Here is a 22,679-nt window from a genome sequence, read left to right on the forward strand (position 1 = left end):
TGTAACTCTTTTAAAAAAAAATGAACAATTCTTTTAAAAAAGAGAGTAGTAGGTCTATTCATCGTTATGATTTTTTTTTAGAAAAAGGAAAACATGCTTAAAAACCTTAAGCCAATTTTTAATCTTAATAGATGCATTCTTGAAGTTATATCACCTTCCCATTATCTTTTTTTTTTAAAGATTTTATTTATTTATTTGAGAGGTAGAATTACAGACAGGCCAGAGCTGGGCCTATCTGAAGCCAGGAGGCAGCAGCCTCCTCCCGGTCTCCCACACAGGTGCAGAGGCCCAAGTGCTCGGGCCATCTTCCACTGCTTTCCCAGGCCATAGCAGAGAGCTGGATTGGAAGAGGAGCAGCCAGGACGCGAACTGGCACCCGTGTGGGATGCCGGCATCACAGGTAGAGGATTAACCTACTACGTCACAGCGTTGGCCCCTCCCATTACTGTCCATGCAAACATTATACTTCAGGTTACCTAAGATAGACAGCATAGTGAAACCTTCCCCATCAATAAAAAGGGTAGTTGAGGCTAACAGTGACCAGACTGCTCCCAAGAAAAGGCACAAGTTCAAAGAAAGTTTTAAGGCTATGAACAAATCTAGTTGGAAGTAACTTGTATACCTACAATTCAAGGCAACGAAGAGATTTTTCACTACGAACATTGATGCCCATGGCATGTGCTGCTACTGGTCTAATCTGCTCCTCCCACACACTCCTTTCCGTGGCTTCCTCTCCACTTTGTTAGTTGATCATGAGTGGCTAAAGAGGTCATCTTGAACCTCAGTGAAAGGTACAATTACCATAAAGCACAATAGTCTTAGAATAATAATGCAAACTAAGAGGTTTGGGTTTAAGAGAATGGTGTTAAGAGAATGGTGTTTAAAGTGCTCGTGTATATTTGTAATCTAAAACAATCCCTCTTCTCCGCATCTTTTGTACATTTGATTAAAACACCAAAATGTACTTTCAATATTAAGTAGCAAGAAAGCAGCACTAGCAGCTGAAGTGCCCATTCCAGCCCTATTGACTTGATCCCAGAGGGTACTTCAAAACAACGCACTTTGGAAAGGACAGGTAGAATCCAATATTTCACTTTCCGGGAGAAGAAATCAATCCAGTACATTTGGTACAAAGTCTGTAAAGATATTCCTATCCTCAATTAGCCTCACTAAACCAGTTTAGGAGCTGATGTAAAATAGTAGTTTATCAAAATACTCATGTTCAAATCCTACATTACATGTACTGACTAGCCATGTGACCTTGGACACAATCCTTCTGTTCTTTGGTTTCCTCAGTAAAAAGGAGATACACACACACACACACACATACACACCCCACAAACATACACATTCAAGTATTTAAAGGTACTGATATTCACCACCTCCTTCTTTATTTAAATATTGTCCATCGGTAAGGCCTATTCTATCCATTTGTAAAACTCCAGTCTTTCCTTAAGCAGGTGTCCACATTTTATTCTTGTAAAACTAGATTTGAGACAGAATGCCCTATAAGACTGGCACTTCTGTGTCAGTATTTAACTTACAGCACACTTTAGAAGAATAAGATAACGTGTAGGTTAGGATCCTCCTGCAGCCATCAGATCCTGAAGAATCCCATATCCATACCACACAACATTAGGAAAGGTAGGACCCAGCACACGGCTCAGGGTGGGCCCATGAGGTGTCCATGATTCCTTAGAGGCTATGTCTTTGTCCACGCATAATGGAATACTCTCCCCAATGTATAGCAGAATAGAAAAAAAAATCCTGAGTTTTTGAAGAACTGGAAGGGTATATAACTCCAAGGAGAACTGGTTTCCTCAGAAGAAAACTAAGATTCTCTTTCATATTTTAATATCATCATAATCATTACAAAATAAGGATGCTTTCCCATAATTATTTTGCAAAGTCGCTAAACTATAATACTTAATATGCAAACAAATTAATGGTGATCCATAAATTGCATTGCTTCTTTATGCCACAGCATATAAGGTGAGCCAAAATGGGAAATTACATATTTTTTTCTAGAGAAATCATTTTCCCTCTCGAGTAATCATGAGAGCGGCAACGAAAACAACAACCAAAAAAAAAACCAACAAAAATCTGTATTGTGGTTGCTAACTTGAACCATGCCAGTGAACATTCAAAAGATTAATCAAAGGCTTGACAGTTGTTAACAGTTCAACATGGTTCCCATAATTATCCAATTAAACATATAATGCAAATAGTGGAAGTCTTATGGGTTCCATAGAGCATGAATATCAGGCTGCTTCAGAAAACTATTAACTGTAATATAGTGTCTGCTGAGTCAGAAGAAAGCGAAAGGAGAACTAGTACATTTATAGTGGAAGGCAAGGAGGAGAAAAATAGAGTGGAGAGACACGTAACTCAACTACTCTTTATGTGGTCACATAAACACAACAGACAGTGGTAAAATCCAGAAAACAAAATTTAAGTAACAATTATTGTAAAACCAAAAGAATGCAGAGCAATGACTTTACCCTATAATTCCGACTGGCTGCACTATATCCACAGCATACTTCAACCACACTTCTCCAGCTTGCTGCTAAGTTAGAAACATGGATGTAATTATAGTTGTTGGCTTTTGACTCTGTCTATAAACCATGCAGAGATAAACTGCTATTAGTGAACATACCAACTCCATATAATTGTGTTTTGACATTATAGGTAAAAACAGTGAGAAGGAAAACTAACCACAGCAATTATAAACAGCATGCTGGAGGGCATGTCAGGTCACTTATGACCTTGACTAAATTGTTGTAATCCCTAAGCTGCATTTTCACACATTCACATGCACATCCACGCACACATCACACCCCACACCTGTCTTTTCTAAGAAAATGAATTTAATGAACATGAGAACTACTAACTTATATATTCATAAATGTCCAACAGAATATAAATGTATGCCACATAAAATAACTGTCCTTTTTTAAAACCTTAAAATTTTTAAAACAATTTATAAAATTTAAAAGAAAAATTCTGTGGTAAGCGTTCATTCTAAAAATATCCTATTTGCAGCTGTATCTACACAGCAGAAAAGAAGCACTGAGGAAATTTTATTCATTATAAAAACTTCTGCTACTATATAAATTGTATTTACTTGCATTATTTATAGGGTAATTCTTAAATGCTTAAACCATCTCCTTATCCTGATAATATATCTGCAATAATTATTCAGTTATAGTCTTTATTGTATTTGCTACTCTTTTCATATTACTATGCCCTTCACCAAAGTGAGTATCAAAGGAAATCAAGAGAGCAATGATTATTCAACAAGGAGTCAGCACTGTGTCTCAGCAGATTAAGCCACTGCCTGTGGCACTGAGATCCCATATAAACATGGGTTCAAGTCCTGGCTGCTTCACTTCTGATCTGAGAAAGCAGTGGAAGATGGCCACCTATATGGAGACCCAGATGATGTTCCAGGCTCCTGGCTTACAACTGGCCCTGTCCCAGCCATTGCACATTTTGGAGGAGTGACCAGAAGATGGAAGATTGTTATCTCTCTCTCTCTCTCTCACTCTCTCTCTCTCTCTTTCTCTCTCCACCTCTCCCTACCTTCTTTCCATTTCTCTGTAACTTTGCCTTTCAAATGTAAAAAAAAGTCTTTAAAAATAAATATTCAATAAATATTAGGCATGACATATAGGGATAAAATGTAGTTTTATATTTAATGACTTCTCATCTAAAGTACAAAATGATTTGTACAATCAGCAACCATATAAACATGAAAGCCATGATGATATATTACGTGTGGTGACCATCCAACTCACAAGTGATAGACTATTGAATGACATTACTCTTAGAAATGGTAATATATAAACACAATCTTTAGAACATGTCACTGCCATTAAAGTAATCTCATCTATTTGCATATTTCTTAGGAGTATCCACGGATTTTTCTTCCTGTGGCTTTCTCATTTTCTCTTCTGAATAACCTGGTCAGAAAGTAGATAGGTGCAGCTCCGGCTGCTGCAGCCATCTGGGGAGTGAACCAGCGGATGGAAGTCCTCTCTCTCTGTCTCTCTCTCTCTCTCTCTCTCTCTATATATATATATATATATCTGCCTCTCTGTAACTCTGCCTTTCAAATAAGTAAATAAATGTTTTAAAAAAATCTGAATATAGAACTGCCATATGACCCAGCCATCCCACTCCTGGGAATTTACCCAAATGAAATGAAATCAGCATATGAAAGAGTGATTTATACTCCCATGTTTATTACAGCTCAATTTACAATAGGTAAAATATGGAATCAACCAAGATGTCCATCAACTGAAGACTAGATAAATTATGGTATATATACACTATGGAATATTACACAGCAGTAAAAAAAAAAAAAACTGAAATTCAGTCATTTGCAACAAAATGGATGCAACTGGAAACCACTATACTTAGTGAAATAAGCCAGTCCCAAAAAAACAAATACCATATGTTTTCCATAATCTGTGGTAACTAATAGAAAACCTAAAATGTAATCTGTAGGTGTGAAATTGATTTTTTTTTTTTTGACAGGCAGAGTTAGACAGTGAGAGAGAGAGACAGAGAGAAAGGTCTTCCTTCCGTTGGTTCACCCCTCAAATGGCTGCTATGGCCCGTGTGCTGCGCCGATCTGAAGCCAGGAGCCAGGTGCTTCCTCCTGGTCTCCCATGCGGGTGCAGAGCCCAAGCACTTGGGCCATCCTCCACTGCACTCCCGGGCCACAGCAGAGAGCTGGACTGGAAGAGGAGCAACCGGGACAGAACCTGGCACCCCAACCAGGACTAGAACCCAGGGTGCCGACACCGCAGGTGGGGGATTAGCCAAGTGAGCTGCGGCACGGCCTGAAATTGATATTTTGAGATTCGATGATTTTTGATAGCCTTTGTCTCAACTGTTGAGAAAGAGTGTTTTTTTCTTCTACTATCTGTTGAACTCATTACTTAGTATAGGGTTAACTGAAAATACATCTTGGCAAAAATTAAGAATGGGAATAGGAGAATGAGGGGGAAGGAGGCTGGGAGCATGGTGGGGGAAGTATCACTGTGTTCCCGAATCTGTACATAGGAAATAGATTAAATTTGTATACTATAAATAAAATTTTTAAAAAAGAAGGTAGCTATGCTTATATTTGTTTGACCTTTTCACAGAATAGGAGAGAGATGCCTGAAGGAGAGCTGCCTTGTGCATGACCACTAGACTAATGAGGAGCCAACTGGGCCAGGCTGAGATAAGGGCCTTGGGCAGGGCACCAGAGGCTGAATGCCTTGGTTCAAATCCCTATTCCTCCTCTTACCTGCTACTGAAGGAATGTGGGTCATGACCGAATCTTCCCTCGCATGAGCATTTTCTCCTAACAAAAAGTGATGGCCTCCACCTAGGTTATTTGTGAGCATTAAAAGAGACACGCTATCTACAGCACTTACAACAGTGCCTGGCAAATGGCAACGACTCCGTAAGTATGACATGCTGTGGCTGCTGTTATTGCTACTGTCATCTTAAAGCTAGTCTGGCTAAGACAATTTTAACATGGTTAAAAGATTAAATAAATAGCCACATAAATATCAAATCCAGAGAGTAAATTTAGCATACATTCTAAAAGAAAACTAACACAACTGTATCACTGTAATTCTTGACTAGGGGTGTTGAGAATGTAGTTCACTGACTACTCCTAAAGATCTTCTGGCAAAAATGCTCCCGTATTCCTAGCGACACATCACTCACTGGACACAGGTATAAGGAATTCAGATTAAACTGAGAAAACTATACAAATTAAAACTGGTAAAATGCAACAGTGGATGACAGTCTGTACTCACTTTATCTTGGGGATCAAAGTTCTCCTGTTTTAACTGCCACATTCCAGCCTGGACAGAATCGTTTCTGTGTAACTAACTGGCAAGTCTAGCATCTTGACTGAAAGTTCACAGTGAAGGGCTTTAACATAATGTCTTTGAGGACAATGGACTCCTCATTCAGGCAAGAGCAATCCTGATCAAGTTCAATGCTGCATGAACTCAAGTTGACACAGGCTGGGCCTTCACTGCTCTTTTTATAAAGCATCTCTGAGAGGAAACAGGATGAGGAAGAGAAAAGTATCTACATTCGTGTTTATAATCTATAAAGTCAATATACTTAAATGTTCTGCGTCAGCATATAAGAACCAGAGAAAGCTCTGTTGCTTGTTGCTCAGAGAGAGCAGCAGTGTCGGCCATAAACCAAGGCGTATCTAGGCAGGTAGAAAGAAGAAATGCTTGTGGTAATGCAGAAAGAAAAGCCATACAATTATTCCGTCCTCTAAGCAGGACAACAGTAAGATCTGGTGAGGGTCCTTTAACTCTGTTCTACAGACACACCTTAAAAAACTCCACTTGAATCTCTTGAAGATACAGAGAAGCCCCTGTTAAAAAATATTTTATTAGGAAAAGTTGAAGAATGAGATTTTAAATTGAGAAGCAGTAATAGTGAGGTTGGGAATATGAGCTGGCAAGGGGCACTCATGGCTTCAAATCCTGACTCCACCACATACTGGTTGTCTGGCTAGAGATTTACTCAATATATTTAGCTTCAACTTCTTCATCTATTAAATGATGAGAATGATATCTGGCTTTGGGGGATAACTGTGATGATCACAGTAAATAATTGAGAGGGTATATAGGACATTCTTAACTTTCTGGAGTTATTTTATTATTGCTACTACTACCAATTATTACTACCATAATAAAAAAATGTAATAATTAGAGGGATCTCTGTCTAATGAGAAAGGGGGGTCATTTCTGGATCCATCACATCCTCTTTCGGAGATACCCCATCTTATCTGAGACAGAAAGCAATCTCTTAAGCCAAAAGAGAATAAAACATATAAGAAGCCATTCACTTAGCATGGTGTAATTGGGACAGAGAGACCTTGTATCATAAATCAATCATAAAGACCATGCTACCCATTCTGAGAGAGTTGGATTGCCACATGTGGTTCCTGACTTGCTTTATCCCCTTCCTAAAGCTGTTTTTATTTCTTTCATGTATCCTTTGTGCCCTGCACAATTCACATATCCAATTCCAGGATCTCTTATAAAAGTATAATAAACAACCCATGGAAACACTGCCTAGCTTAGGGAGAAAAAACATAACTGGGAAGTCACTATCACTGCCTTTTGTATATCAGAATTAATAAATGAAATTTACAAATCAGAGATAAAAGAAATGGTCATTTTAGCAACAAGTGAATAGGGGCCGGTGCTGTGGCGCACTAGGTTAATCCTCCACCTTCGGCGCTGACATCCCATATGGGCGCCAGTTCTAGTCCCGGCTGCTCCTCTTCCAATCCAGCTCTCTCTATGGCCTGGGAAAGCAGTAGAAGATGGCCCAAGTCCTTGGGCCCCTGCACCCACATGAGAGACTGGGAAGAAGCTCCTGGTTTCAGATCAGCACAGCTCCAGCTGTTACGGCCATCTGGGGAGTGAACCAACAGATGGAAGACCTCTCTCTCTGTCTCTCCCTCTCACTGTCTGTAACTCTACCTCTAAAATAAATAAATAAAAATCTTTCAAAAAATGAGTGAATAAATAACAAGAGTGTATTTTTCCAGCATGTAGAGGTTAAGAGGTTGGCCCTTATTGTACAATATGCAGAAGTCATCCCCTATTTTAACATTTGTTCCTTCTACCCTACTGCAGATACAGTAATTTAACCACGTAGAATGAGGGTTAAGAAAGAGCTCCAAGGACAACTTGCAGGGGTTCAAACTTACACTCTATTATTTAGCCATCCTGACTTTCATGCTCTCATTCATGAATGGATGGCAATGTACCTACCTCACACAGTTACTGAAGATTAAAACGATGCCTAGTACACACAAGAGTCCAGCAATGCTAGCCAGACAGTTATACACTCCTTGTGGTAGAAAATCTCCAGAGCTTGGCAAATTCTACCCACCTTGAGTTATCTACTGAGCACCACCTCACTACACAAGGCCTTTCCCAAGTCCTTAACTCATTTAGCCCTCACAAAAAGCTTTTAATGTTGGTATTATCTCCACTTTATACAAGAAATGGTGCCTCTGAGACTACAAAAACACTTGTAACTGTTATAGCTAAAAATGACAATAAAAAAACAACAACAGTGTTTTAGGTTCAGTACTCCTGATGCCCAACTCTTTGACACTGTTTCCACCGCTCCTTTCAGTAAGTCTCACCTGCACACACTCCTAGTCATGTCTTCCCACGACAGTATACCACTAGCCTGACTTGTTCACCACAAAACTTGGAATAAGTCTGCTGATGTCTGAGAAGCTGGAGAAACCTTTCGGCAAACCCCAGTGTCAAATTCTAGCCTATTTGTTCCTTTAAGTGCAATGATCATCACAAAGTCCAAGACCACTCACTATCACTCTAAGCGATAGTCACTTCTGAATGAGATGGTGCTAATGTTGCTAAGACCCCAATGTAATTGCCCCGGGTAGGAGAATAGGAAGAGTCCAAAAATGGATTTTGACATGTTTCCAATTTCCTGCAAGAGAAGCTACATGCTACAACATGTCATGCAGCATGCTTGTTACTAACATATAAAACCTATAAAAATATTTTTGTCATACAAATGAAAAAATTATACTTGGTTCATAGGAATAATGTTCTCATGATCTCATTATTTTCTCAGAAATTGTCACAAGTTTTCATAATGATGATGTTTGTATAATAACCATTACCCTTTTCACAAAGTATTTATTAAGCACTTAACAGCAATGCTTTTCTGTTAAGAATAAAAAAGCAAGATAATTCTTATTAAACTATGTTTTGCTACTGTAAAATCAGTAAGATGTCAGCCGGCGCCACGGCTCACTAGGCTAATCCTCTACCTGCAGCACTGATACTCCGAGTTCTAGTCCCGGTTAGAGCGCCTGTTCTGTCCCAGTTGCTCCTCTTCCAGTCCAGCTCTCTGCTGTGGCCCGGGAAGGCAGTACAGGATGGCCCAAGTGCTTGGGCCCTGCACCCACATGGGAGACCAGGAGGAAGCACCTGGCTCCTGGCTTTGGATCCGTGCAGCGCACAGGCTGTGGCAGCCATCTGGGGAGTGAACCAATGGAAGGAAGATTTTTCTCTCTCTCTCTCTCACTAACTCTGCCTGTCAAAAAAAAAAAAAATCAGTAAGATGTCTATCTTTTCTATATTGTAATTCTAGTATCTGTCAGTGTCAGTAAATGATCACTGAATGACTAAACAGCTGGTGTGTAGACAGATGACTTGAAAATGCCATCATAAAGTAGCAAATTGGCAAAGATTTCTTTTTAAATTCCAATGATCATAATTTTGCTACACATGCATATCATAACTGATACCCAACAAAACCCACTGTACCCTCTTACAGAGAATAAGGGGAACAGAAGTTTGAAAATGAGAAACCTGAATGGTGCCCTCTAAGAACTTAAATTCACTTGCTTTTTGGCTGAGAGGAACTGAGAATTTCACAGACTAAGTTCAAGTCTATCTTTAGCAGTTATGTTTCATACATGTAAAAGATTGAAAGTTACTTTTTAAAAAGTTTTTATTTATTTATTTTCATTTATTTTTAAGTCAGAGACAGAAACAGTGACAGAGAGATTTCCTATCTGTTGGTTTACTCCCCAGATGCCTGCAACAGCCAGGGTTGACCAGGCTGAAGCCAAGAGTCTAGAACTCAAGCCAAGTCTCCCATGTGGCAGTGCCCCAGAACTTGAGCCATCACCTGTTGCTCCCCAGAGTGCTATCAGGAGGAATCAGAAGCAGAACCAAACTTGACCCCAGGTACTTCAGCACATGATGTGGGCATCTCCATCAGCATCTTAGCCACCAGGCCAAATGCCTATCCCTGAAAGCTGAATTAAAAGAGCTGTAATAGAGCTATAGTCAGAGGATTACCAGACGACCAGAGCTTTCATTTTATATATTTTCCTGTAGTTACCTACTAAAGAAACACCATTTTCTGGAAGAGGTGTCATTTGCAGAGAGCAAAATCTGTCAGGAAAATTCAGTACGCAAAGCTGGCATTATTATATCTTATTATATCGTTGAGTGTGACACTATATAGCCCATTGCTTTTAGCAACAAAAGCATGAATTTGCATCACATCAGATACTTTAGTCTGACAAAACGCATGTCATCAGACATAAGCTACATTTGATTTTTAAAATAATAACAACAGCTATGTAAACTGGACCCTAAACTGAACTTAAATCATTTCAATATATTTTCAAAGTATTGTTGAAGAATATTCTGCTTCCCAGATGTTTAATTGCCTATATAACTATCTTTTCCAAAACAAAACATTTTAAATTATTGATGTGAGAAATATAAATTGGCATTTTTCATTCAAGAGCACAAATATAAACAATTTAAAAAGTAGACTTAGTTAAAAAGGTATTTTATAAAACATTTTTAAACAAAGTATATATGATATACAATGAAATGTAAGAGCTAAAACAAACAAGAATAATGTAGAGATGAGAATTTAATAGTACTATCCAATAAAAAAAGTGAGATAAATCAACAAAGTCATTCATTATCTAATATTTCAACATCTGGGTGAAAATTTCGCATTAGATTGTTTTATTAGCCAACTTTTTGGACAAAACAAATTAATTACCAAACAATATTCTCATTGCCAAATAAAGTCCATGTCTATGAGATGATCTTGGTTATCAGTTTCATTTTGCTTTGTTTTCGTTACATAACCCATGAGAAAACTGCCTAAAACTCACCTCCTCTCTGTGACCTTTCCATTGCAGTCCCTCAGGGTCTCCTCCCAGAAAGCTCAACTACTCTAACTATATATAGCAGCTGGGGCGCTGGGTAGTCAGTCCTACACTTGCCGCACTGTCTGTGGCATTTTTGTTTCTCCTGAACACTGCAAGTGACCACTGCCCTCTCTTTTCTGCTTTTCAATTACCTGGGTGGGGCCAACAGTGTTTTCACCATTTGTCTCCTAGTTCTACTATTCCAAACAATGTTCACAACAGCCTCCTACTCCATACATGGATTTCTCAGTTGTTCTTCTATTTCTTAAATGTTTTTCATATTTCCCCTGAAAGATACATTTGAATAAATGAATAGATGCTACTGGCTTTACTATATATTGTATGCAGAATCACAGGAAACAACAAAATAATAAGAATTAATATGCCAAATATATACATACATACACATTCAAGTGTATATACATACTTTGAAAAATCTAATGAATAATAACAAGATGAATGGCTACTGAGGAAAAGTTCCCAACATTAAAAATTTTTAGATAATTAAATTATCCATGAAATGATTTTATAAATGATGTAACATTTTAATGAATAAGACAAAGCACTCAAAATTATTTGTCAGAGAATAATTTAACATATAATGCTGAGATATTTCTTCCACTTTTATTTGTGGGACTATAACTCAGTGCAATTTGTGACAGGAAGGAAATACACACATATACATATAAGAATATACATGTGTGAATACTTATATATGTGTTATATATATATATATATACATGTATATTTATTTATTTAAATCAGGCCTATGAAAATATTTGGGATCTTAAAAGTCTCGGAGGGGCCAGCACTGTGGCTTAGTAGGTTAAGTCTCTACCTGTGGCACCAGCATTCCGTACGAGTGCTGGTTCTAGTCCTGGCTGTTCCACTGCCCATCCAGATCTCTGCTATGGCCTGGAAAAGCAATACGAGATAGCCCAAGTGCTTCGGTTCACTGCACCCCTGTGGGAGACACAGAAAAAGATCCCAGCACCTGGTTTCAGATCAGCCCAGCTCCAGCTGTTGCAGCCATTTGGGGAGTGAATCAGTGGATGGAAGACCTTTCTCTCTGTCTCTCCCTCTTTCTGTCTGTAACTCTCCCTCTCAAATAAATAAATAAAGTCTTTTTTAAAAAAGAGTTGGATTCAGGGGCCAGTGCTGTGGTGCAGCAGGTAAAAGCCCCAGCTTGCAGCACTGGTATCCATCCCATATGGGCACCGGTAAGTCCCCACTGGTCCACTTCCAATCCAGCTCCCTGCTAATGCACCTGGGAAAGCAGTAGAAGATGACTCAATTCCTTGGACCCCTGCACCCACATGAGAGACCCAGAGGAAGCTCGTGCTCCTGGCTTCAGATCAGATCTGCTCAGCTTCTGCCTTTGCAGCCACTTGGTGAGCAAACCAGTGGATGGAAGTCCTACTTCTCTCTCTACCTCTCTTTGTAACCCTGTCTTTCAAATAAATAAAATAAATCTTAGAAAAAAAAGTCTTGGTTTCTTAAAGAAATAAATGCCATTGTCTCAATTACTCCCTGCCAGGCAACAGTTACAGGTATATGCAATTTTGTTTCTAATTATGCTTATGTCTGGAATGTTTTATAAACCAAATGAAAAATCTTATGAAAAATGGATAGCAGTAAATAATACAGGATTCTAACAAAAAAATGTATGCAGGAATCCAACATATTTTTATGATCCTAGGAAAGATTTGTTTATTTATTTGAAAGGCAGAGAGACGAGACGAGAAGAGAGAAGAAGAGAAGAAGAGAGAAGAGAGAAGAGAGAAGAGAGAAGAGAGAAGAGAGACGAGAGACGAGAGACGAGAGACGAGAGACGAGAAGAGAAGAGAAGAGAAGAGAAGAGAAGAGAAGAGAAGAGAAGAGAAGAGGAGTTGAGACCTGAAAGACAGAGACAGAGAGAGAGGGCTTCATTTGCTGGTTCACTCCCCAAATGCCTGCAGAGCCAGGGTTGGGTCAGACACAAGCCAGGAGCCATCTGGGTCCCCAACGTAGGTGACAGGAACTCAAGTAGACAGGCCATCATCCCCTGCCTCCTAAATACTTTAGTGGGAAGCTGGATCAGAAGTACAGTGACCAGGACTGGAATTGAAACACTGATATTGGGGGGGCCGGCACCGTGGCTCACCTGGTTAATCCTCCACCTGCAGCGCCTGCATCCCATATGGGCACCAGTTTCTAGTCCCGGTTACTCCTCTTCCAGTCCAGCTCTCTGCTGTGGCCCGGGAGGGCAGTGGAGGATGGCCCAAGTGCTTGGGCCCTGCACCCACATGGGAGACCCGGAGGAAGCTCCTGGCTCCTGGCTTTGGATCGGCACATCTCCAGCCATAGCGGCCATCTGGGGAATGAACCAGTGGATGGAAGACCTCTCTCTGTAACTTTGTCTTTCATGTAAATAAAATAAATCTTTTAAAAAAGAAAGAAAGAAACTCTGATATTGGATGCAGATGTCCCAAACAGCAGCTTAACTGGCTCCACCACAAAACCCACCCGGGCTGTTTCCTTAAGTCATCAACAAGCACTGACATGAGCATTGTGATTTGCTGTGGTTGTATACTGTTCACTTTAGGGACAGATTCTGAAATAATGCATATCAACTACAGTACCTGAATTTTTGACACATAACTATAATATATGAAAATTTGCTAACTTTAATATTTTTATTCTCACTTTAGTCATAGCATTTTCCTTAAGTTTATGCTCTGCCCCACAAAAGGGAGACGAATGGAAGTGGTTAGCATTTACTCATTGAACAGTACTGAGCACCTACCAAGTGCAGGTGCTATGCTGCTTGCTCACTATAAGTTAGAGCAATAGGTGCAAACATTTTAACATGCACCTACAATACGACAGGAGTAGTCTTAAGCATTTCACAAATATTTCTTCATTTTACCCTTATAACTGCCAAATAAATTGTGTAACTACTCCAGAGTTCAGGAAACAGAATCTGAGAAAATATCATTAATTTACCCAATCACATAATGAATAACATAAAACAAATATTGAACCCCTCAGCATGATCGTGAATATGCTCTAGTGCTAATGTGGACACTATACACATTTTTAGGCTTTATTTTCCTCATTCTTAAAATGTAAAGTATACATAAGGTAGGGATGACATTTCTAAGACAGCAACCAATCACTAGGGCAGACACAAAAGGAAAAAAACAAGGTCAGTAAAAGGCAGATTTTTCCAGGACGTGAAAATCCTTTGTATTACCTTGGTAACAGTATTCTGAATTGCCCCAATTGTCCCATGTTTAGTTTAAACTAAACTAAAATTTAAAAAAAAAAAAAAGATAATGTATATCCATTCATTCAACAAATATGCATTATCTATTTTATTGTTAGTTCCAGTAACATTTCCACTGACTTTAGATTCTTACTTTTGCATACTATCCATCTTTTTTATTCATCTATCTTTCCATTTACAATTGTGCCTTAAACACATGCTTACAAACTTTCTCCGTAAATCATCAAACTCGGAATTAGTAGTTGATATTAACCTTTCTCTAATATTGCTAACACCTCTCCTTTAATTTATTAATCTGTGTATTTCAGGATGCCTTGATATTCATAAACACATTACAGGACACTCATAAAACAAATCACAGATAAATCTTTCATGTTATAAAAGAATTCTTACCTTAATGAAATATTCATTGAAAGTTTCTTGTTGAATTTGAATTCCCCTTGAGAATTTAATGTTTGGTTTTCTAAAACTTAAACTAAGAAAAATGTCTTAGGAGAATTTCCTAAATAAAAGGAGATTTGTATGTTTGTTTTAAACTTTAAAATAAATGCACAAGATTCTCTTTAACAGAGATGAGAGCTGTATTCCACACAAAGGAAAATCGAGACATAGTAATTATCAAGCTAATCTGAAAATTGTAGACATCCGGAAGCCGAATTTAAACCAGTTCTTTATAACTAGCTCCTACCTTGTCTTTAAATATCTGACTTTCAGTTGAAAAAAAAAAAGATTTTTTTTTACAATAATCGCAAACAGGACTTCTATGTTTCTAGAAATCTGGCAGTATATTTTTATGGGCCTTTTCTGTTTTCCTACCACTATCAAATCCATGATATTAGTGGACTGTTATCTCAACAGTGTGTTTTTCATCCACTGAAAAATAGGACAGCAGTCATTCTCATGAAGACTCTGGGTGTACACTGACTTCATTTGGCCACTTTCTATGAAAAAATACAAACTCTCCATGAAAAGGTACAAAAGGCAAAATGGATTATTGAACCAATCTATTTCAACAAATCATAAATGATAATAAAGATATTTAATCATGAAAGTTTTTTTATACGTTCCTTTTAAAAAAATGTTGCTGCTATGTTTTCACAAAATAACACTTTTCATTATGGATGCTTATTTTTGCCCCTGTAGCAGTAAAACTAACACAAACAAGCAAAGTGGCTTTGGGTCTCCCTTGGACTCAATATCCCAAATTGCAAATTGAGAGGATCTCTAGGGATCTCCCAGTGCTAAAGTTCTCAGTTAAAGCTCTCTTTCTTTAAAAGTGAGTTTTTTGTTGTTTTTTTTTTTTTTTTTAAATCTAGATTGAACTTAATGGTTTGACTACTGGACTTTGAATTCAGCAACATGAAAATGTTACTCAAGAGTCTGTTTACACATCTTCTATTTCTCTTTCATAAATAAAATATATTCAAGCATTAAGTTGAACAAGAATATGCTAAACTTTATTAAATATTGCTTAATAGGAAGGGAATTGTCCCTCTGCCAAGATAACCAGAAGCCAAATTCCTAGGATGCCAAGGCTAAGAAGGATAGTGGATGTCCTCTAGTCCAATTCTCTCACCTGACAAATAAACTGAGTCACTGGGAGGCCCAGAGTCTCACAGGGACTTGCAACCAAGCGGTAGGGTAACCAGTGCTTTTCTCCTCCACTCCAGCAAGCTGTTTCAATCACTGCGTGGCATGGAGTGCTACTCTATGTCAATAAACAAAGGAACAGAAGAAGGTAATTCCATTACCAGGTCCCTAAATAATTTAGAGCCTAATTTTTTCTTTTTCTTTTTTTTTAATGTAAAGACCTTATGTTCAGAAACTTACAGTTCAAAGTACATTAAGTAAAATCATGTCCATATGTGGTAATGTCTTCTCCCATATGCATCTTAAGAAAATAACCAAAAAATAATAATAATTTATCATCAGCCCTTAGAAAACAAAAACTGAAATTAAAAGAAAGAATGGAGTAAATCTAAATTGTATATTTTCATTCCTTCTAAAAGGATTAAATAACAGAATCCTGAATGGTTTGTTTGTACTTTCCATGCAATATGTAGATTAACCATGAAATTCTGTTTGGGACACTTCGACATCTGTTTTCAGTGCATTACAATGAAATCTGGGGACTTGATACATACATTTGCTGCAATAAAACTGTCACTAATCAGTGTTTTCCAAAATATTGCCCATAACTATTACTATTCAGTAGTCTCATTTGCATGATCTAATATTGTTGCTACATCATGTTTTTCCCTGACAATGTGTTAGCTGGTCCCAGGCACATGGTCTAAAATGGCTGCAAACCACTCAGTAATCTCACTCTGTATATACACAAGCAAGCTGTCCTAGAGTTGGACTATTACTTCATCCTTCATGAGATATTCTCCCTGTATGTAGAACACCCAAGGTCGAATTCACATCCTCGAGTGTGAAAGGCTCCACGACAATAAAGGAGCCCACGCTGAGGAGGAAATTCTGCCTCCTGGGACTTCTACAACAGGAGATGTAAACATAATCCTAACTCAGGAGTCCCTTCAACAAATCCATAATGGTGCTTTTTGCACAACGAATGCAAACTCTATCACTAGCTTAAACCATTTCTTCGAACTGCACAGTAAGACTAGAATAGAACTTCATTTTGTTTAGGATCAATAAACAACTGCTTCAATGAGAGATTCCAAGTTCATGAGGTCTTACTAACCTCCTGGATACAAGATTGAATAAAAGTTCTTATTTTACATTGCAGATATCTAGTGTACTATGTATAAAACATGGATCTTGGGGCACAAATAATTCTGAAAGTCCAAACACAGCTTTCACCAAAAAAAAAATAATAATTTGTCTACCTCTGCTGATTCTAAATAGATTCCCTATTTCATCAGTACTTACAACTACAGTCATGTTGCTCAACAGTCTAATATAATTTCATTGTGTCCTCCCATGAACTCATCTTAAACCTGAAATATGTCTCTATACACATGTTTTATATTATACCAATGTTGGATACAAAAAGCAGATTAATTGTAGGCCCTAATGCTGTGTTTGTTAGTACTAAGAAGTCATTCCAAATGTTCCAAAAGGGATTAATGCAATATAACAAGTCTATTTAATTATTGTAAGACCAGTGATCCTCATATTACTATAAGCTGCTTTTCCCTTATTTAGAGACTGTAAATAGAACAGAAATTATTACATGATAACTGTAAATCATATCCCAAAATACTGCTGTGTTACCATCAGGAAAGAAGGAGTATGTAGGCATATCTGAGAGGTTATAAAAGACAACCTGCATTTAAGCATTCTGTATATGTTCCCATTTTAGGTTCAAATCAACTTAAATCTAAGGGTAAGCAAAGCTTTTCAATGGATTTAGAAAGAAAATACTCAATCCTTCTGCCATCAACAGTAAATCTAGTTCATATATGTTAACAAAAAAAAACTGGGGGAGTATTTTGTTTCATGTACATGCTTCTTGATTTTTGTGCATGAAAAGAATAGCAACTCAATATCAGAATGTTCTCAAAAAGAACAGATTATTGAAAAGTATGTGCCAGAACCTAAATAAGCTAATCAATGCTCTGAGTAGGTTTTCCACGCACCCTAGTTACCCTTTAACTATTTTTCAAGCAGTGAAATAACTTTTCCTATTAACTCCTGGCTAGAACTCCCAGGTGTCTGATAAACACTAGTACAAAGTACTTCACATAGGACTATGATGCTTTTTCACACTGCATCAATATGACATCTGATTTAAGGTATTTCCCTCATAGAGACTGTGGCTATAGCTAATCTCTCTACTCTCCAAGCCTACTGTGCTGTGTGAGTAACAGGTGTAATCAGCTGGCCTCAGACAACCAAGCACATAATCAGGTCCCCTCATGGCTCTAGCACCAGTGTTGGCTCCGCAACCACACACACCCACCAACCAGAGCCACCAACTCCAACAGTGTGGTCCCATATCACCCTTTGGTAAGAAGAAATAAATGTTTCAACCATTTCCCATTTGGTTTCCTATTGTTCTTAGTAAAAGTGAAGTCACTGTAAATAATAAACGCTAAGTTTCTTCCTCTAGAGTTCATTTAATTACTGAATTTTCTAAAACCCATAAAAAGAGAAATGGGAAAGACTAACTTAAAGGAGAAGAGTTAAATGGCAATAAAATAAGAACAATTTGTGTATCCAATTAAACAATTTGAGGTTTTGACCCAACTATGGGTAATTTTTAAATAAGACACTTTCAGACCTAAAAGCCAGCAGCTTGCTCTTTTTAAAGAACAATCCGGCCTCGCCACATCATCATCACTTCTGTCCAACCAAATCTAAAACATAAGTGTAATTCTCCCAAATGTTGGCAATTAATTTTTTTGTACATGAAAGTTTTATGCTTTACTGGAGTGCAATGAACTACAAGTACTTCTAGGACACCCTTTATTCAACACCAAAATTAAGTCATTTATTTAGTGAGCCATTAACAAAATTATTTCATTTTTTTTTCTTTCAAATACTCCCAGATTGATTAAGAAATTTATTCTCTGGTAAATTTGACACAGTCTTTATACAATGGCACAGTAATTCTAATTTAAACAGGGTCTCAAACAATACACAGCTATCTAACTGCAGGTGCCTATTTGGAGTCTTCACTAATCGATAACTATATACATCCCCGTGATCAGACTTAAATTTTCCCTTTTGAATGCCTTATCACCTGAGATAAATATAAACTAAGCCATGTGTCCTTGCTTCAATACCAAATCATCCCTTCTCTTTCTCTTCAGAATTGGATTATTTCCCTGAAGTCTAGAATATGTTACATTCCTTCATATATAGTAATAATTCTAAACTCATTGCTATTACTTACAAGAATTATTTCATTTAATCCAAAAAAAAAAAAAAAAGGTCCCTGAAAAGTAGACATATCACGTGGAACTGAAGTGACAAAGCTGATATAACGGCAGAACCAAGATGGGAACAAAATGTCCGACTGATTCTACGCACACACTTTCTGTTATAGCCAGGATGTGTGGCCTCCCAAGATCCATGTGTTGAATTCCTAATCCCCAGTATGATGGTATTCAGAGATGGAGACTTCAGGAGATAATTGGTGCCCTTGTAACAGAGACCCCAAGGCACTCATGCTTGAGAGTGCCATGAGCCAATGCAGAACTCAGAAAATTGCAGGGCAGGCACCGTGGCTTACTTCGTTAATCCTCCGCCTGCAGTGCTGGCATCCCATATGGGCACTGGGTTCTAGTCCCAGTTGCTCCTCTTCCAGTCTAGCTCTCTGCTGTGGCCCAGAAGGGCAGTGGAGGATGGCCCAAATCTTTGGGCTCCTGCACCTGCATGGGAAACCAGGAAGAAGCACCTGGCTCCTGGCTTAGGATCGGCACAGCGCCGGCCTAGGCGGCCATTTGGGGCGTGAACCAAGGGAAGGAAGACCTTTCTCTCTTTCTCTTTCTCACTGTCTATAACTTACCTGTCCAAAAAAAAAAAAAAAAAAAAAAAAAGACTGAAACTCAGGCCCTCACAGACAACTCCACTAGCCCCAACCTTGAACTTCAGGCTCTAGAACTTGGAGAAATAAATGCTGGTATTTGCAAGCCATCCAGTTTATTGTAGTTTGTTATAACAGCCTGTGCTCTACTGAAACACAAAAGGCATGAACAAAGGAGGGCTGCTCAACTTTAAATGCAACTCAAAATTCAAAGGGTGGCCGAATATTTCAGATCACATGTTATTGACTCTTCAATCTGTAAAGAAGCCACCTTTCTCAATTCCTGCCCAGTTGAAGTCCCAGCTCCCTTTCTTTTTCCCTAAGTGGTCTTCAATGTCCCTCAACAAGCACATGCGCATCACACCCCAGCACCCTCCAATTATCCATGGTCTGAGAACTTAACTTCTCTACTCAACAGCTGAGGTCACTTGAAAATTCTTTCAAGGGGAGAACTGGGGCAGATGTCTGGGGGAAATCCTAGATGTCTTGAAATACTCAGGGGGCAGGTGCTGTCCTCACACTGCAGTCCCACTGCCTGCCACCTGACCCATTAGGAACCCCCAGCCCCACGCACGCCCGATTCCATGCTTCCACCACCACTGAGGAGATGAATGAGCTCAGTGCATGAGCCAAAGGCAAGAGAAGTATCTTCTACTCTAGTCTGGTTTCTGTAGGAAAGCACAGGAAAACAGAGGCTGCTGACTGAAACAGGTTCAGTGCACTTCATTCCTTCTTCCTCCTCTGCCCCGGGATGCTGTATGATCAACATGATTCATTCTGAAAAGATCTGTGAGCGTTCCTTGGTGGTGGGGAGGGGGGTGGAAAGAGTTTAAAACAACTCCCCTCAAAAAGAACAAAGAAAAAAAGGAAGAAAACCTCACCTGCTCTTTTCAGATATTTTTGTAAATGAAAATACAAAAACGAGTGCTTTTTCCAAGGTTCGAATGCCCGTACCACACTGTCTCTCATCTGTCAGTGTATCCACACACACGTATAAACAGTATGCGACGTACAAGGAAGGAAATGCACATTCCAGCTGAAACTTCCTTTTTTCCTCTAATAACTTAAAAATAAGATGTAACAGCTTGGATTTTAAATATTTTATCTGGCAAATATAGGAAAAATCATGAACTATAATGTCATATTTGGCAAAGAAAAATTTGGTAGGATAAAAATATCTGTGTTTTAACATTTTAGAAGGCATTTCCAATATTTTAAAAATAAAATGATTTCACTGCTTCAGAAGAGAGGAGCGGAGGTAAAATTCTCTATTTTTGTATATGAGGTTTTCATGAGGAGTAGAAAAAACAATTTTATCTTCATTAAAATAAATAGTTAATTTTATATTCTGGCAAAAGTCCCCACGGAAATAAAACCTTCATATTTACTAGTGGTTCTCTACTATGTCATGAAAATTACCTATTTAATTCACAAAGAGTAGGCTTCCCTTAAAATGACAGTACACATAAGATGGTATACACACATTGCAACATTATCCCCATGCACACTTAACACTGTTGTTTTGATCCTATATGTTTAGTATACAGATCTTCCCAGTACTGGGCAAAGATTTATAGGGTGAAGTGTAAAAGTCAGTTGCTTTAAGACTTACACGTTAGTGACCAAAGCATAATGACATGTACCACTTTTACCAAGTATAATGACAATAAAATATTTTAGCCAAAAATGTTGAAAAGTAATTACTAGGGCAGCCATAAGTGTACAAAGCTGAAAAGTCAATCTCACAAGAGTGGGGGAATAGAAACTGATAGGCATCATCATATAACACAGAAACTGGAAATCTAAGCAGAAAAACTGCAAACCCCTCGAAACGCCAGAATATAGCCCAACCTCCTGTAGCAAGAAGGGCTGCAAACTTGTCCCCATCTCCGTCAGCAAACAGAAGAAAAGTCCCTTCTCCAGCCAGACCATGTCAAACAGAAGACGTGGCCCGGAATCCACTGGTGAGTAACGAGTAACGTAAGGGCTGGGGCCTTTTTGTCAGCTATTACCATAAAAGAATAAGAGGAAACAGTGACATTACTACACAATAGAAAGGTCAAACAGCTTGCAGCCATTTCATGACCCAGACAAGACAAGGTCAAGGGATTCAGGTAGCAACTTCGCCAGGGCATAAGTTACAGCACAAATGAATTGTTTTAACACATCAGCTTTGGTCAATTAAACCTAACAAGGCAAGTTGCATCACGTAGCAGGGTTCCTGACACCAAGGCCAGAAGCTGAGAGAGACCTCATAAAACAAGGCTTTTAACATAGCATAGCAAATTTAAGGTAATCCATCCAGAAACTGCAGATGTCAGAATAATAAAATACAAGTTGTCCTAAGTAGGAACATTTTTCACACTTTAGAATTCACTAATAGAGGGGTATAGACTTCATTTTGACACACTGATGTTATTAACATAGGCATAAATGTAATCCCCTACTTACACGAATAACAGAATACACCCTATTTCAAATAACTTTTTCTTAACATCTGTGCTTATGATTAGATTTTTGTCTGGGACCCCACCATTCCCGGTTAACAATAATACATTTTCCATGCATTTTTTTTCAATGATGAGTTGAAAAAAATCAGACTTTAGAAAAAAACTTCACCTTCATCCAACATCACAATATTCATTGGTGTCATTTAATACTAACTGATGCTTGCTAAATACTTTCTGTACTTTTATGGAGGAGATAGGTGTAGTTTAAGGATTCAATTTATCAAATTCCCTATTTTGAGAAATGGAGTTGATGCTAACAAGAATTTTAAAACTGCATATATTTAGCATTAAGGAACTTTTTTTCCAAAGGCAATTGCTATTTTGTTTTGTACTTGTTTAAGCAGATTCCATTTTCAACTGATTTGTGCTTCATCAATAACTTACTGCATACTCCAAGCTGCCTTAAAATGGGATTCTGAAAATATACAACCTCCAGGCAACTTTCACCCAGTAAAATTACTGCATCCATCACCCCCTATTTTCAATTATATAGTCTTTAGTCAGAGTTCTTTAATTTGTCTGTGATTCATCCCGGCTGTCCTGTTTAAGCTGTCATCATAAACAGAGAGAATCTGTACATCTAAGTGTTTTATTATAAACAATATATTTACGCACATGAGTAGTTTGCTTCCCCCT

The 22,679-nt window shown here is 38.2% G+C and overlaps 1 protein-coding gene across 33 annotated transcripts in view; it reads right to left on the minus strand.

Moving 5' to 3' along the window:
• The window catches only part of NFIB (nuclear factor I B), a 494,444-nt gene that overhangs the window by 211,674 nt on the left and 260,091 nt on the right, over window positions 1-22,679 (minus strand). The gene's annotated exons all lie outside the window — the stretch shown is intronic.

This window comes from Oryctolagus cuniculus, chromosome 1 (genome assembly GCF_051225735.1).
Source record: "Oryctolagus cuniculus isolate XC-2025 breed Fujian yellow rabbit chromosome 1, ASM5122573v1, whole genome shotgun sequence".
NCBI classification, from domain to species: domain Eukaryota; kingdom Metazoa; phylum Chordata; class Mammalia; order Lagomorpha; family Leporidae; genus Oryctolagus; species Oryctolagus cuniculus.